Source organism: Tursiops truncatus, unplaced genomic scaffold, assembly GCF_011762595.2.
Source record: "Tursiops truncatus isolate mTurTru1 unplaced genomic scaffold, mTurTru1.mat.Y mat_scaffold_93_arrow_ctg1, whole genome shotgun sequence".
NCBI lineage: Eukaryota > Metazoa > Chordata > Mammalia > Artiodactyla > Delphinidae > Tursiops > Tursiops truncatus.
Genome location: NW_022983463.1, coordinates 36,299 through 50,432, shown reverse-complemented (window position 1 = coordinate 50,432; position 14,134 = coordinate 36,299). Strand labels below are relative to the sequence as shown.

The following is a 14,134-nucleotide window of genomic DNA, read 5'->3' as shown; positions in this document are numbered from 1 at the left end:
TAACCCTATTTTGCACATTGAATGTCTCTTGGACTAAGGTAAGATTTTAAAAAAGTAATACGTTGTTTCACTAAGTTATATAGATCTTCCAGTGTCATTCATTCTTTCAAGTAAACATTGTATTCCATGAAGAAGAGGGTAGTTCAGGTCACACAAATTATTTTCCTTGGGACATAGTACTTTGGAATGTAGCAGAAGGGCTTGATGGGTACTTCCCATGTCATCTTAGAAGGTACTTTTAAAATGTGGATTTAAGGGCGTTCCCTGGCCGTCCACTGGTTAGGACTCAAAGCTGTCACTGCCATGGCCTGGGTTCAAGGGTTCAATCCCTGTTCAGGGAACTAAGATCCCACATGCTGTGGGGCGTGGCCAAAAAACAAAAGTGGATTTAAGGATGATTTAGGAAACAAAAGAATTTTTATGTATTTTTTAAAGTTTTTTTTAATGAGGTATAGTTGATTTACAATGTTGTGTTAATTTCTGCTGTACAGCAAAGTGATTCAGCTATACATGTGTATATACATTCTTTTTCATTTTCTTTTCCATTATAGCTTATTAAGGAAAGATAAAAATTTGTAATACATCAACCAGAATGTTTTAAAGCAAACCTGCTTTTTTTTCTTTCTGCAAGTAAGTTGTTGTGAAAATAATTATATTGCAGTTTGCTACAGTAGTCTCCAGCACTGCTAAGTTATACCTCAAAGCAAATGTCGACACAGTGGAAAGTCAAATAATATCTTAGTAATGCTATGAAAGTAGGTTTCACCTCATGGATCTCATGAAAGGGTCTCAGTGACTTCAAGGGTTCCACAGATCACACTCTGAGAACTGCTGTTCGAATAAACCTGGGAAAATCTCCTAACTGACCCTTGCCTTTGCCTCCTCTTCGTTTTGGAGAATCCCTCTCCCTGAGCTGGACTCCCTGCCTCCCCACACTTAGCTGAGGGCCCTGCCCCCGGGGCTCCTCTAGGAGAGAACTCACCCCTTGGAAATTGATCCCAGAGAGTGTCCTCAGTCTGGGAAGGGAGGTAGGGGGACAGGTGTTTCCCCTTTGAACCTGGAAACAGTTTGTGCCTGAAGGCACCGTACCCACTCATAACCTAGTTTGGTTTTGTTACACACCAGCTAAGTATGTATTCATATCCCAGACAGAAATCTGACATCATCTCTAAGAGAAATAATATTGACCCTTTCATGGGTCCATTATATCTGACTTGAGGCCCAGAAAACATGAAGAGCAGTCCTGTCCAATAGAATGTTCTGTGGTGAAGGAATTGTTCTATATCTGTACTGTCAAAATCAGGTAGCCACTAGCTACGGGTCGCTATTTAGCACCTCAAAAGTGGCTACTGTGCTGAGCACCTTAATGTTATTTAGTTTAAATAACATTAAATATGTGGCTAGTAGCTAGCCTATTGGGCATTGCATATCTATAATGTTCTTAATTTCCAGTCTCTTCCCCCAAATAGATACTGTGTGACTCATAAGTTGATGCATATTAAAATAACCTACATATGGAAATCATGGATTTGTCTATGTGGGTCTTAGATATATCCTTAAAATGCAGCATGCGCAGAAAGTTTCATTAACATGTATTTTAACAACTAGAGTGTTCAGACATTAAGGACACCGTGGTTTATAACCTTAAGGTCATATGTGTTCAAGACTGCCCATCGCTGGGCTAATTCTTGTCTTTATAAGCTTGAGCTCTTGCTGTTCTTTTCATTAACCTGGTAAATATAAGCAGACACTGAAGTCTTCACTTAGCCCAAGAGAAAGTATTCACTGAACACAGCATACATCAAATACCTTGCAGGACCTGTACATACTTGTGAAATGATAAAGCAGGAGATGTAAACCTTAGAATCCACCAGCTTAGAATTCTTTACTGACTGCTCCTGCTATTCATTCCCCCCAAATTCAATCAGTTCTGTTTCCCTTCACCCTTGGACCCCTCTCTCCTAGACATAAAAATACTTGAATTTTCTACATTTGGGGAATGAAGAGTTGTATGACCCAAAGGTGAAAAACCACTAAAAAATCATAAATTTTCTTTATGTCAACCAGACATTCACAAAGATACTAACACATGCCCCTATCAAACTCAAAGACAAAAACATTGACAAACAGGTAGCAATGTTTTTCAGCCAAAGACCACCAGGAGAACATCTGTGGGCAAACAAGTCGGATTTATTACTGGATGCAGCGAGGGAGATGACACACCATCGGGGACCACAGTGTCTTAGTGTGAGGTGTTAGAACATATACAGGATGTGGGGTCTGGTTGGGTGATTTGGAAGAGGGTGTATGGAGGAGGGGCTCACTCTACATTGGGTGTTGTCAGGAAGTGGGGGCAATTCTGTGACTGGGCATGTCGGTGAATCTTCCCTGTAAGGAGGAAAGACTAGAGTGAGGATGCAGCTGTGATTGGAAAGAAGCCGTGGTCGCTGGTATCAGCACAGGGAGAGGTTTGATACATTGTGAGGTGCATAGTGCCGCCTCATTTGGTCTGTGCTTGGACAAAATGATGTTGTGGTCTTGTTTTGTCTCACTGTGTCATGGTCTCAGGTGTCCTTGTCTGATGCTGATGTTCTGTGGGGTGACATATGTCCAACAGGAGAAGAACACGGCTGCGTGGTGAGCACCAGCCCAGCTTCTGGCAACGCTGAGGCCTAAGGTAAACGTCAGACCAGCTTCTGATGTTGGAGGCTGCTTTGTCCTTCCTGAATTCAGTGTTTAAAATAACTAAATCCCAAACAAAACATAATTAAAGTGTATTAGAAAACAATTTGCAAAATAAGAAATGCAAATGTCAAACAAATATATAACAAATAAATGTAAAGAAAAATGCAAATCTGGAATAAAAAATGGGAATAAATTAAAATCTATCATCTTGTCAAAGATAATAGTATGAGGAGAGTATTGACAGGAATTTAGGGAGAATATACTGTCATAAAGATTGATGGGATTGAAAACTGGTACAAAAATTTTAAAGGTCACTATGCAGAACGTCTCAATTTCAGTATATTTACATTAAAAAAATTTTTTATTTTGTATTGGTGTATAGGTAATTTACAATGTTGCGGGGTGTTTTGTTTTCTTAGGTGTACAGCAACTTGACTCACTTATGCATAGACGTATATATGTCCTTTTTTGGGTTCTCTTCCCATATAGGTTATTATAGAGTGTTGAGTAGGGTTCCTTGTGCTATACAGTGGGTCCTTGTTGATTATTTTATAAATAATAGTGTGTATATGTTCATCTCAACCTGCTCATTTTTCCCTGCCCACCACCTTTCCCTTTTGGTAACCGTAAGTTTCTTTTCTAAGTCTGTGAGGCTGTTTCTCTTTTGTAAAGAAGTTCATTTGTATCCATTTTTAGATTCCACCTGTAAGTGATATCATAGGATACTTGTCTTTTCCAGTTTCGCTTCCTTCCTTGTGGCTGCAAATGGCATTATTTCATCCTTTTTATGGCTGAGTAATATTCCATTGTGTATATGTATCCTATCTTCATTATGCATTCATCTGTCCTTATACACTTAGGTTGCTTCCATGTCTTGGCTATTGTACATAGTGCTGCCAGGATCGTTGGGGTGCCCGTGTCTTTTAAAACTACGGTTTTCTCCGGATCTAGGCCCAGGATTGGGATAGCTGGGTCACATGGTACTTGTATGTTTACTTTTTTAATCAACCTCCATACTGTTCTCCCTAGTGGATGTACCGATTTACATTCCCACCAACAGTGTAGGAGGGTTGCCTTCAATATGCTTACATTATGACATAGAAATTTCTCTTTCAGAAATTTATCCTGCGAAGATAATCACACATGTTCTCAAAAATACATATTCAAGGATGTTCTTGAATTGTGGTTTATAAAAGCAAAGAATGGAAACAAGCTAAATGCTATAGTCATTGTAATGATGGTAACTATGAATAGAGGAACACTTAATAAGAATTAAAGCAATAATGCCATGTGATTTACATAGTGGGTCAAATTTATTCTTCAAAGCAAACCCACGAGGGGACTTCCCTGGTGGTCCAGAGGCTAAGACTCCGAGCTGCCAATGCAGGGGGCCCAGGTTCGATCCCTGGTCAGGGAACTAGATCCCGCATGCCACAATGAAGATCTGGTGCAGCCAATAAATTAATTAATTAATTAATTAAAAAAAAGCAAACCCATGAGGCACCCAACATGTGATCCCTTTGTACAGACACAGAGAGAGAGACTCAGAGAGAGGAGACACAGAAGTGGAGACCGAGAGAGGTTAAGGAGTGTATATCTCAAGACCACCTTCAATCAGGATCTGGAGACACTGGAGAAAAAATGAAGAACAACAGTTAGGACCTGGGTGATGTGCGACAGGCACAGTGGTGAGGGAGATGGACAGAAATGACAAAGATAAATGTAAATCACTACTGAGCTAAGTGCTGTGAGGAAGAAGTTCATGATATCATGAAAGTAGATAACCAAGAGACCTGACAGCTCCCCTACCACTGTTAGCAATAATATTTGAAAGATGTAAAAGATATATGGTATATTAAACAAAAACAGAATTCTATACAATTATATAAAATCATAGAACCAAAAAGGGCTCTTTGAAATTAAAAATAATGTCATAGAAGTGTATAATTCAGTAGATGAATTGAAAAATTACAGTCATACTCACAGTAAGTAATAGGAATAGAAAAGTAATAGCAAGGAGGAGAGAAGACCTATAAGAATATTCCGCTATCAATCAAGAGATTCCAGCGAGTAAGCAATACAAGTTTCAAAAATAAGGGAGAGTAGGAAATAATAAAAAATTATTTTCAAGGAAACCTCTCGGAGTTTACAGACAAAAATTTACATCTGGAATGGCCTAAGCAAACTCTTACTGCAGTAGATGAAAACAAACCGACACTAAGAAACATCACAGTGAAATTGCAGAAAGGATGGAAAAGAAGAGAGACCTTGAAAACTTCAAGAGGCAAAAAACATGGGCCTGGAGGCTAGAAGACAGTGAAGCAATGCCTTCCGAATTCTAAGGAAAAAAATCAGTATTTCCAACACAGAGTTCTATATTGAGTCAAGATGAGAGTAAGTCCTAGGATAGCCTAAGACATATCAGAGTTACAATGTTTTCCTTTCCATGTTCCCTTCTTCAGGTTACTGTTAGACAAAGTGCGGGGGAAATGATGGAGAAAACCAACAGCAGGGAAACATGGGATCCAGGCAACAGGGAAGCCTTGTAAAATTATACAGTAGGAGAGAGAGGCAGAGGGCTGCCCAGAATGAGGAGAAGGAGATCCGGGACGTCAGCCCTGCCCCAGGGGTGCAGGGAACCAGTCTCCGTGTGGCAGCACGGAGGGCTGTGGGAGAGTCTGTGCAAAGAGGTGAAGTTGGTGGAATATCCGATGTGCTTGAATGTACTCAGAAAGGCTTAGATTCTGCACAGAGTTTTAGAATGATTTAAAATGAGTACAATATGGGGCTTCCCTGGTGGTGAAGTGGTTAAGAATCCGCCTGCCAGTTCAGGGGACAAGGGTTTGAGCCCTGGTCCGGGAAGATCCCACGTGCTGTGGAGCAACTAAGCCCGTGAGCCACAACTACTGAGCCCGCCTGCTGCAACCACTGAAGCCCGCGCACCTAGAGCCCATGCTCCGCAACAAGAGAAGCCACTGCAATGAGAAGCCCGCGCACCGCAACGAAGAGTAGCCCCGCTCGCTGCAACTAGAGAAAGCCCACATGCAGCAATGAAGACCCAAAGCAGGCAAATAAACTAAAAAAAAAAAAAAAAAAAAATCAGTACAACCAAAGTAAGACATTATTTATTCCACCGAAATCTTAAATATCAATTCAAGAAAAGTAATCATAGTCTGTTAAATGCTCACTGTGACTATCGTTTCCGTCATCATCATAAGGCAAATACTGCACAGCGAGCTAATCAAACTTACAAAACTGATAGATGTATAATTATAAGTTATAACTATTTTGGGGTGTGTGAAAGAAAAACCAATTAACTAAAGATGATACATAAAACTGAAAGCAAAGGAGTATTAAAGGCATGCATTTTAGAGACATAGAAGAAACAATTAGAGAATCAGCTTAAGAACTAAAAGAGCATCTCTCTGAGATTCAAGAGATGGGGGACATGGAAGATTGGGGACATCGGTCTAGATATCAAGTCTTTTAGAAGTATTTTACTTTTTAAAACTATGTGCACATATCCATTAGCTAAAAATAAAAAGACAACCTAGTAGATGAGACAATGGCCTTTGGCCTTAGGAATTGTTCTGTTAAGAAGAGTCATAGAAATGGAGCAGCAGTTGGAAGGAAGCTGTACACAGAGTGGTGGATGTTTATGGGAGAATTTTGTTTTGATTTATTTATTTTTGTTTGATTAATTTTAATGGGAGGAATTGCAGCATGTTTGTAGGCAGGGATGAAGGAGCAGTAGAGAGTGGGAAACTGATGACACAGGGGAGGATGGAGTCGGATCCTGTACCCATGCTGAGGGGCTGCCTTAGACAGGAGGGGACCATCCATCATCACTGGTGGGAAGGTGAGATACAGGTGCAGATGTGGGAATAGTGGAGGAGGAGGATGTAATTCTCACCCGAGTGCTTTTTTTGTCTGAGTGAAAAAAAAAAAGCTCATCCTTAAGAACAGGGAGTGAGGGATGAGTGGAGGGGTCTGAGGGGAAAGGAGGAAATGAGAAATCGCCCTCTCAGGGGTGTGAGGGTGAGCTGACTGGGAAATGGCGTCTGCAGAGTGCAGGGTGGGGGCCACTGAGGTCTGGGCTGTTCAGCTTAGAGAAATTTCCAGCTCTTGGGCAACAACAGGAGGATGTATAAGAAATGAAAGAAAAATGCAACAAAATATCTGCAAACGTGAGGATTACATTCTTTTTACTTTGTCATTTATCACTTTCGACACTTTATTACTTACTTTACAGTGAACATACATTATATCCTATATTATACGTTACACATATACATCATAATAAGAATTCAAAAGCTTTGTTTAAATTTTTAAAAGGAAGGCAAGTGGGCAGAAAAAGTGAAGAGCTGTGGGCCCAGAGCTGGACGTGCTGGGCTCCGTGCCTGAGCTCTGGGCAGTGAACTCACACAGCCTTTTCTCCTTTTCAGGACCGTGTTTTCTTTGGAGACCAAGCAGGATTTTTCCCTTCTTTTTTCAGTGTGGTCACTTATTAGGACCTTGTCACCTCTTTGATGCTTCTAAGATAGTTTTTATATTTTACATGGCATTTTCAGCTATTTTCAGTGAGCAGAATTCTCCCTACAATCCAGCCCATCTTCTCCAGTAATGGAATTTCTGTGGCAGAATAGCTCAGTTAAAAGACTTTGGGTGCCAAAGTAGAGAATGTGTGTCCTAATGCACGATCTTAAGAGGATCTGTCAGGTGTTTTACAAGTGCAAGGGATTTTAATGTAATTTTTGAAAGCATATTTACCTACACAGAAGGGGACTGAAAAGGTACTCAAGGGTATACAAAATAAATAATTCATGTTCTCCCTCTCGTCCCCCATTTGCCCAAGTCCTCTACTTGGAAACCACTGCGGTTGGCAATTTCTCATTTTCCTTCTCCCCAAATATATCTCTGCATTTATGAATACTCTTATGTCAGTGAAAGAGCTCAGGCCACAGACTGGGAGAAATTATTTGCAAATTCACATATCTGATGGAGGACTTGTTTTAGAATATACATAGAAAGCTTAAACTCAATAATATGAAAACAATTTAAAAATGAAGGAAAGTCTGAACACACACCTCTTCAAGAAGATCTATCCATGGAACTGCATATGAAAAGATGCTCAACATCATATATTATTAGGAAATGTAAATTTTAAAAAATGATGTATCATCACACCTATTAGAATAGCTAGAATCCAAGAACTGGTGATACCAAGTGCTGTCCAGGATGTGGAGCGACAGAAACCCTCACTCACTGGGGCAGGAATACGAAGCAGCACAGCCCCTAGAAATGATGGTCAGCAGTTCCTTATAAAGCTGCACATAGACCCTCCATCCAGTCTACTGAGCGCTCTAGTCCTCATGCAACTCATCTGAAAACTTATATATGCACAAACCCCGGCACACCAAAGTTTATAGCAGAGCGCCCCTCAAGTGTGGGCTGCACGTAGTGACTTCCTTCTAAAGGCTACAGTACGGAAAGTTGGGATGTAAAAATAAAAGTTCACATGGAAAAACCTGGGAAATGTACCTTAGCTGGGTGATAAGGTGAACTTATTACTGATTATCAAGTGGAGAGTATACACCCTTGTTGTGTGGAGAATGTCACTTCATCTCTGTGGTCTTCTTCCCCAAAATACTTTGCCCCAGTCAACCAACTGGAATAGAGGGACATTCTACAGTATCCCTGAGGAATACTCAAGAACATCAAGGTCATCAAACACAAGGGACCTCTGAGAGACTGTCACAGCCACAGGAGCCTGAAGGAGACATGATTGGGACTTAACACAATGTGTCTTTGATAGGATTGTAGATCAGGAAAAGGAAAAACGAATGAAGTCCAAATAAATTCTTGAGTTTAGTAATAATGTATCAACATTGTTTCATTAGCTGTGACAAATGTATGATGGTGATATAAGATATTACCACAGGGAGACTGAGCGTGGGAGTTACAGGAACTCTCTACTAACTCTGCTACTGTTTTTGTGAATCTCAAACTACACTAAAATGAAAAAAAAAAAAAAAAAGAATATCTGCCAGAAACGAACAGGGAGTGAAATAAGAATCGACTTTGAGTTTTCCAGAGTGTTTTCATCAATGAGCTGGAGAGATGGGTTGTGGAGAGGAAAGATGGAAACCTCAGACACAAGGCAGGGCTCCAGGGCTCTCCTCCCCTCTAATCCCCGCCGCATCCCCGAGCCCGACCCCAGAGCTGCTCAGGCAGCATCTTCATCCCCCCATTGCTGACCAGCCTCCAGGGCAGCCATCTCTGTCAGACTCAGACCACAGCCCCTCCTCTCCCTTCCCTGTGCTGAATAGGAGAGGGCGGAGTGGTGGCGCCCCCGGGGGTGTGGCCACAGTTGCTGATGACAGGAGACCTGAGCTCCCCTTTGACCCCCTTACAAAAGACCTGCCCAGGGTTTCCTTGGGCTCCTAGCAGTGGGTGAGTGCTGCGCACAGAAGTTGGAGTTCATCCAGTGTCAAGTTCAAAGTCTGAACTGTTACTCAGAATACATGCTGACACGGACCTTTTTCTCCCCATCAAACCACCAAGGACTAAGGCCTCAGGGAGGATTAGATTTCAAGGCCATTAACAGCTGGTTCCCAAGTCCAGGGCGGACTCCACAAACAGACTGGGTGTCCTCAGTCTCCACGGGTGGGACCTTGAACCCCAAGTCCTTGTGACTTCTTGCAGCTGCTGACAGGGTTATAGACTCTTCCTCTAGGGAATCAACTCTGGAACCTCCATCCCTAGAATGGGGTAGAAGGGGGGAGGGGGAGGGGGAGGAGATCCCCTAAGATATCTGCCTATGAAGATGGGGAGGCTCCTGGAGAAGTGAGGAGAGGAAGGAAACAGTGACATTAGGGGATGGAGGCCAACAGGAGCGGAGGGGGAGGAACGAGAAAGGAGAGGGGCAGGGCGGCTCACTCAGTGGACACGTATGCGGGGAGGGTGGGGTCTGTGTGGGGAGAGGCTCAGGGGCTTCTGGCCTGGGCGCTGGTAGAGGCTCTGTTTTTCACCTGGATGATAAGTACACAGGTGTCAGCTCTCTATTTTGCTGGTAAACTATGCTTATGTTTTCGGTGTTTTCCTGTCCTTACAAGTATGGTATAACTCAAATACACCTGGAAGAAAGAGAAAAGAGAAAAGGAGAGAGGGGAGGTGGTTAAAGGAATTCCTCTCTTCCAGAGAAATAGCCTCACCCCCAGTCCTCACTCCACCCCACACACACATGGTGCTGGGGGCAGCAGGGAGACTCAAGGAAGGGAGAGTGCATCCCAGCTCACAGCCCGGGGCTACCTGGACATCGTCTCCCTGTGAGCTAAGACAGCGGTGACCACCGTGCCAAAAAGACTGGCTAAAGACCTTTGGAAAAAGACCTGCCCAGCTGGTGGAGGTGGAGAGCAGAGGACAGGAGAGCAGAGGACAGGACATGGAGTGGAGCCTGGAGACCACAGTGGGACAAGGAGATCAGCCATGAGTCTGGGCCCGGGGGTCCCCCTAACATTTCCCTGAGACACGAAAACGACCTCCCCCATCCCCAGACCTACAGGACCCAGGCGTCCCAACACCGTACCCAAGGACACCAAGCATGGCCCCTCCTGTCCAGGCATGAAATCCGCCACCGTTTGAAGCCTCAAGGGTCCTCTCCGCTCCTCCCCAGTCCCGAGAGCCCGGGACACCCCAGTGTCCTGTCTCTTCTTCCCCTCCGTGGACCTAATAATAGACAGGGACCTGCTGTCTGGATCCCTCCAGCCACTTCCCAACCTGAATTTAAAGGCCCTGTGGTCCTGGACTCAGATCTAATTTCTGGCGCTGATGTTGACCCAGGACTTCGGGGTCAGGGGTCAGGGGAGGCTCCCCAGGGCCCCACAGGCTGCAGCTGAGCCAGGCTTCCAGCTGAACAGAATCGGCAGATTCTGGACATAAAACTGCGACCTGGAGGAGACACATCAGCCACACGGAGGAGTGAAAAGCTGCCTTTGTCTCTCCCCCCTTCCATCCACAACCAGGAAACATCCACGACACACCACAGGTGACTCTGCCCAACACACCAGGACTCCGGAGAATGCCACCCAGTGTGCATGGAAAGGTGGGTGGACTGGGACACAGAGACGAGGCTGAACCGAGGGAAGACCAGAGGCGGAGCCTGCGATCCTGTTCTCCACCTGCGGCCACTGAGCTGGAAGCCCCAGAACACCCAGTAGCAGCCGCAACAGGACACAGGAATCCAGCCTTCCAGCCTCAGCAGTGCCCAGGGCCCCAGGTAACTAGGCAGCAGCAGAAGTGGGTCCTGGGGCCCCAGCCACCAGCCCCTGAGACGCCCATGACTTTGGCCCCTCCAGCCACCCACTGGCAGCAGCAGAGCCGGAGAACCTTACAGCTCGGGACATGGCAGAGGTGCCTGCACCACCCCAGCTACCCACGCCCCCCTCTTCCCTCGTGGTTCAGGGGATCCCGGACACGAGGGAAGAGCCCACTATCCCAGGTCACCAGGCAGCGATGCCAGTGGCACAGGCAGCAACAAGGCAGCAAAATCCCTGGAGGCACAAGAAGCAATAAGAGGGCACGGGACCACACCCCTGATGGGGGTGGAAAGCGCCAACTCTCCCAAGCAGGTAACGCAGGTAGGGGAACCCCAAACCTGTGCTCTAGCGCCACCTCCTGGAAGAGAAGCGAAAAGCCTCTGCTCTCTAATTTGTTGAATGGTTAGAATGAAGCAGAAAAGTGCTCCGCACTTCATCAGTGCTGGCAGAGGAACAGCACAGCAAGCACACGAAGAACCACAGTAACACTGCATCACGAAAAGTAAAGGACAGTTCTCCAGAAACCAAACTTAAGGTCATGGAATACTGTGACATAACTGATAGAGATTTCAAAACAGCTCATGAGGAAACGCCACAAGCTACAAGAAAATTCAGAAAGGCGGTATAACGAGCTCAGGAATACTATGAATGAACAGAAGGAATACTTTACCAAAGACATTGAAACTCTAAGCAAAACTATATAATTTCTGTGTACTTATGTGGCGCACTTTCTTTAAATTGATACCTAAATATTTTATCCTGATGCTATTATAAATTGCATTTAAACGTATTCATTTTCCCAGTCCCGCGCTCCGGTGTGCTCCCGCCCAGCCACCCGCCCCGGACCCGGCGCCACCGTGCCCAAGTGCCCCAAGTGTGACAAGGAGGTGTACTTGGCTGAGAGGGTGACCTCCTGGGGAAGGACTGGCATGGCCTTGCCTGAAGTGTGAGAAATGTAGAAAGACGCTGACCTCGGGGGGAGGGGACACACTGAGCATGAAGGCAAGCCCTACTGCAACCAACCCTGCTACTGGGCCATGTTCGGACCCAGAGGCTTTGGGCGCGGTGGAGCGGAGAGTCACACTTTCAAGTAAATCCAGGTTTTGGAGACCCCATCCCCGGCTGCCCCCGGGGCCGCGGCCCTCCAGGCCGATGGCGGGCCTTCTCCACAGGCACCTGGGGCTGTCCTGTAGACCCCCATGCCCTCAATAAACCCGTACACTTGGAAGAAAACACATTTATTCATTTTCCTAATTTTATATTTCTGGCACAGAACTCTTAAAATCCTTCGAATTTCCTAAGTGATGAGAGCCACAGAGGTGTGTTTTGTTATGTTAAAGGTTGGCTTTTGGACTGAACCTAAGGATGGGGGCTGGTTACCAGGAGAAGCAACCATGTTAATAGGCAGTTGGAACTTCCGGTACCACCGCATCCCCCACGTCCTGGGAGCCGAGAGGGGCTGGCGGTTTCACCTACTGCAATGGTCCATGATGTAATCAATCGTGCCTGTTTAATGAAGCCTCCATAACACCGCAAAATGATGAGGTTCAGAGAGCCTCCACGCTGGTGAATACACGGGGAGAGTGTCCCAATCGGAGAGGACACGGAAGCTCCACGCCCTTCCCACACACTTGCCCTTTGTGTCTCCTCCGTCTGGCTGTTCCAGAGTTACACCCAGTAGTCTAGTAAGGAAAGTGTTCCTGTGAGTTCCGTGAGCCGCTCTAGCAAATTAATCAAACCCGAGTGGGGGATCATTAGAACATCCAATCTGTAGCCAGTCGGTCAGAAACACAGGTGACAACCTGGACTCGAGACTGGCATCTTAAGGAGGGGGCGGGCGTGCAGGACTGAGCACTAACCTGTGGGGTCTGACGGTGCCCGCGGTAGAGTCAGAGTTGAGTGAATGGGGTCGCAGGGGAAATCCAAACATGGGAATATTGTAATCTGATGATCGCAATATTAATGGTAAGGAAAGAAGGACGGGAGGGTGGGAGAAAAAGCCTGGGTTTTGCCTGCGATCATCTGTCTCCTGCTACACAGAATGGCCAGCCTGGGAGAGATGGGAGAGCTCCAGAAAAGAGAAGGAAACAATAGTTTTACCCACTGTCATCTTACACCTTCCCCCAAGGAGCTGAAATAGACACTGTTTGATTTCACCCCTCCCTTCCTAGAGTTTTAGACAAAGTTTCAACTAAGTAATTGGTGTGGACCTGTGCAGGTGTACCGCGTCTTATTGCATTTTGAAGATACTGCATTTTTTACTAATTGAAGGTTTGTGCCAACCCTGCAGTGAGCAAGTCACCAGCGCCACTTTTCCAACAGCATTTGCTCACTTCATGTCTCTGTGTGTTGGGCTGCACCCCGCAGGCCTACAAGGCCTGTGCTTGCCCAGCTTCAAGACAGAAGAAAGGCTCGGAGTCAGCAACAGAGGCATCAGTGGTGTAATGGATGGGGAAGCTTACACGTCTGAAGCAAGATCCTGGAGCGACACCCCACCGTGTGCGGGGGCCAGGGGGTATATTACCAGTTATAGGGGAATTGACATCAGGTGGGCTTATCAGTTACCAGGGAAACCAGTAGAGGGCACACCCCTCACATCCTCCCTGATAAGAACAATCACTAGCTAGGGCTAGGGGCAAGTATGTAGCAGGTCAGTCATGTGTAGGTGAAGGAGGCCTTGGTCGGACAGGGGATGTACAAGAGATCAAGAGAACAGCCATCCTGAGTGGCCTGACCATACACTGTATCAGAGTTTGGTAATTCTCACAATATTTCAAACTTTTCATTATTATTATATTTATTATGCTGGTCTGTGATCAGTGATCTTTGATGTTATTATTGTAATTGTTTGAGGGCACCAGGAACCACTCCCATAGAAGACAACAAACTTATGGATAAATCTGTGTGTGTTCTGACTGCTCCACCGACCAGACGTTCCCTCATCTCTCTCCCTCTCCTCAGGCCCCCCGATTCCCTGAGACACAACAACATGGAAATTAAGCCAATTAAAAACCGTGCAATGGCTTCTAAATGATCAAGTGAAAGGAGAGTAGCATATGTTTCACTTTAAATCAAAAGCTAGGAATGATTAAGCTTAGTGAGGAAGGCATGTCAAAAGCCTAGATAGGCTG

The 14,134-nt window shown here is 45.3% G+C and overlaps 1 long non-coding RNA gene and 1 pseudogene across 1 annotated transcript in view; one reads left to right on the top strand and one right to left on the bottom strand.

Annotated features, from left to right (window-relative positions):
• Positions 1-1,898: 1,898 nt before the first annotated feature.
• The window catches only part of LOC141277797 (uncharacterized), a 35,396-nt gene continuing 23,160 nt past the window's right edge, over positions 1,899-14,134 (bottom strand). The window contains exon 3 of the long non-coding RNA XR_012329647.1: positions 1,899-2,745. This is a non-coding gene — a long non-coding RNA (uncharacterized lncRNA). The remainder of the gene's footprint in view (positions 2,746-14,134) is intronic.
• Positions 11,792-12,129, top strand: LOC117310977 (cysteine-rich protein 1 pseudogene; annotated as a pseudogene).